The sequence below is a fragment of the Gavialis gangeticus genome, unplaced genomic scaffold (genome assembly GCF_001723915.1).
Source record: "Gavialis gangeticus isolate Ggan-Ray unplaced genomic scaffold, GavGan_comp1, whole genome shotgun sequence".
Taxonomy (NCBI): Eukaryota; Metazoa; Chordata; order Crocodylia; family Gavialidae; genus Gavialis; species Gavialis gangeticus.
This window is the reverse complement of record NW_017728992.1, coordinates 182,995,897-182,999,585: the sequence shown is the minus strand read 5'-3', so window position 1 is coordinate 182,999,585 and position 3,689 is coordinate 182,995,897.

The following is a 3,689-nucleotide window of genomic DNA, read 5'->3' as shown; positions in this document are numbered from 1 at the left end:
GATGGACTCCCCTTGGGCCCTGAGTATCGTTTCCTTAAGGAACGACCACTTGTCCTAGACACTGAGTTCCCCTGCCCTCAAGGACCCCAGTGCCTCACCCACTAGTCTCCGCAACTTGTTGAAGTTGACCCTCCTAAAATCTAGGGCTACCGTCTTGCTGTTGGCCCTTGACACCCTGCGCTGGATGGTGAATTCCAGCAAGCAATGATCGCTATCGCCCAGGTGGTCAAGAACCTGGAGGCTCCTTACCAGGTCATCGCCTCTGGCCAGGACCAGGTCCAACATTGTGTTTCCTCTGGTGGGACCGTGGACCTCCTAGATTAAGTGGGGGTCCTGTATCTCAGTTAGGAACCTCCTGGAATGGTCCGTCCTGGCTGACTGTTCCTTCCAGCAGATGTCCGGGTAATTAAAATCACCCATGACAACTACATCCCTTGCCTTAAGTGCCACTGCAAGCTGGCCCAAAAATTCCCAGTCCAGCTCCTCCCCTTGGTTGGGGGGTCTGTAGTAGACCCCCACCGTCAAATTGCTCTCCCCATGGTCCCCTTGAATCTTAACCCAGAGCACTTCAGCCTGCCCTTCCTCTGACCCCATTCTGGATTCAGCCTGAATCAGGGACAGCGATTCGATTTGTTGATTTGGATCACTGTCCCTGATTTGATCTGAAGATTCGATGCTGATTCGGAGAATCAGTGATTTGGACATAGACAAAGCTTTAAAAGTTTTTCCCCATATCTCAAGGTACCAGGCACAACTCATGATCACTGTGATGCTGAGGCGCATGGAGCATCCCACAGGGGTGCGTGGGGGAGAGCCCCCCACGTGCTCAGCGGCAAACCAGGAAGTGGACAGGAAGTACTTCTGGTCCACTTCCGGGTCCACTAGGGAGCTCGCTGGGGGCCCCCCATGCCTCCCCCCCCGCTCAGTGATCAGCTGCAGGGGAACCCCAGGTGCCCCCCCCAGACCTAGGAGGCACCAGTCACTGAACTGCTCCCCCTCCCCACACACTCCCCGGCAGACCCAGAAGTGGACCAGAAGTGCTTCTGGTCCACTTCTGGGTCTGCCGCCAAGTGCGCTGGGGAGCCCCCCCATACTCCTGTGGAATGCTTCATGTACCCCAGAATCAGCACTCATGAGCCTCTGCTACCTAGAGATATGTAGAAAAAACATTTAAAGCTGTGTCTATGTCCAAATCTCTGAATCTTTCTGAAGCTCTCCAAATTGATTTCAAGGGTTACAATTTGATTTGGAGAGATTAAAGGGTCCTCTGATTCAATTCAGGTTCGGAGATTTGGCCACCAAATCAGGCCAAATCTCCATCGAATCAAATCAGGGACTGACGCTTCACACAGTCCTAATACACAGACACGCAAGCAAAAAAGTAGTAAAGAGCATAATCTGAAAAATGGGCATATTCTGCCCCACTACCAGTAGTTATATGCATCTTTTTTTTTTCTATACACAACATTAGCAGAAAAATATAACACCTTAGCAGCCAGCATGGTTCACTCATTTGTTTTTTATATCAGTTGCAAGGGACTTTCAAGTCTATGTCCCATAAACTATTAGTGCATCCTCTAATGACATATTTAACTAACGTGGGATTTTTCTGTGGTTTTTGTTTGTTTTCTTTTCTTTCATTTCTGAGGAGATGACCACTCTACTGACCAGGTTTGTGAGGGGAACTCCTTCTGTAGTGCTGTCATATACTGTGCTGCCACTATAGCACACTGTACATGACTACTTCACTTTGATGCTTTGAAGCTGTATTGAAAATTTAATGTGCTTTGCTGTAGTATGGCACTGAAAAGGTCCTTCCTCAGGGCTGGTCTGCAGACAGACGTACACTAAGGTAAGTAAATCACAGTTAACTCACACGTTTTCTTACACCTTAAGCCTACAGCCTACGTCTGATTCAAAGCAGGCACTGGAACCTGCTCCCCACACCCTCCATGCCCTCTCAAGTCTTACTGGTATTTGTGGGGCTCCCAAAGGACCTTTTGTTTTCAAATATTGAATTATCCACTTGCAGAAATAGGTGAGGCCTTTTGTTAATTAATTAAGACAAGCGCACCAACAACAATGTGAGCTTCCCCACACTACCATACCATTCGATGCTAGCAATAAGGACTGCAGGGGGCACTCCAAAACCCACCCGTTCTTTTTGTTCTCTGCTGAGACTGCAAACCCAGTCAGGGTAATTTAAAGAGACCTGGATTTTATTCCCAACTCTGCCACTGCCCTCCTGGGTGACCATGGGCCAATATACAGATTAAACTGCAGCCTTTAGAGGACTGGAAGAATGATGAGCCAGGCTTGCAGCTTCCTTAAAAACAGAAACACCCCTACCCAGATCTAACCTCTCCCGAAGTGGCCATTACAAACACGAGGAAAAAGGAACCCAAAGCATTACCACACAATGTGAATTGACTCATCACATACACTCAGAGGTATAAAGCGCTGATTCTCAACTGGGTTTCCAGGAGATCTTTGTAAGGGTGTTTCCCCACCACCACCACCCAGTGCCACTGACCTGCTGTGTGTCTCTTCCCAGGACATGCCATGTGGGGCCAGACGAGGAAGTGGCTATGGCAGGAGGAGGTACCCCCGTGTAGCGTTGCCTGACAGGACGGGCTGCCACGAGACCACTGCTGCTGGCCTGTCTGAGAGCGTAGACAATAATGCCACTTTCACAGACAGGACATAGGAAATGCCATCCCTGTCCCCGCCCTTGCCAGCAGTGAGGCAAAGGCAGGGGGCATGTCTCCCTTGAAGCACGGGTAAAAGAGGGCATCTCTGCTTGCATCCACAGAGGGTGCTGCTAAATTCAGAAAAGTTATGGAGAAGGCTTTGAATCGAAGGGTCTTGTTACACAGTAATTTTGGGCAGCCCCTGGATCTTTTAACACTTGGACTGTCCACGCGTTAACACCTGAAACTAGCTGTAAGCACTCGTTAGGTAGCTCAAAGTGATGTCACTCCAGGGCAGGATTATCTCTGAGCCTTCTTACACATTGCGCTTTCTGCTGCTTAAATGTTGGTCAGTGTTAGTGCTAGCTCGAGTTTGGTGCAGCTACATGTATAGGTGCCCAATATGTAAAAAGCCTTCTGATCTGTGTTACGCAGTTTGTGTTACACTACGATGTAGCTACTCCAGGCTATACCTTTGTGTCAACACCTCACCTGTCTCTCTGTCCCCTGCTGGCCCAGATTGGACCTACTGCTCCCCACCCTCCCAAATCCCTCCTCAGTGCCCCCCCCCTTGTTACTTGTGGCTTCTCGCCTGTCTATCCCAGGGCAGCAGACAGGCTCAGCCTGGAGAAGAGCAGTAAGCTACAGTAGGGCCCAAGCGGGCAAGTTAACCCCTTCCTGTCTGTTCCCCTGGGACAGACTGCCCGGGCAGCCACAAGCAATAGGAGGGGACAGAGGCGGAGCAGGGGGAGCTCTGGGGACAGGGAGGAAGCTCAGAGTGTGGGGCGGATTCGTACCTTTCAAATCCCAGTCCCTACTGACCTGAAATGAGACTGCTCCAAATTCGTGCTACCGTTAACATCGATCAGCATTTGTACGGCTCACAGCATAAGGTGTAGCAAGGCCCCCAAAAGTTTGAAAACCACTGCTTTAGAATCTAAACATGGAGGCATCTAAATCAGTGGACAAGAGAAAGTATGAAGTCCCTTGCTGTGGGAA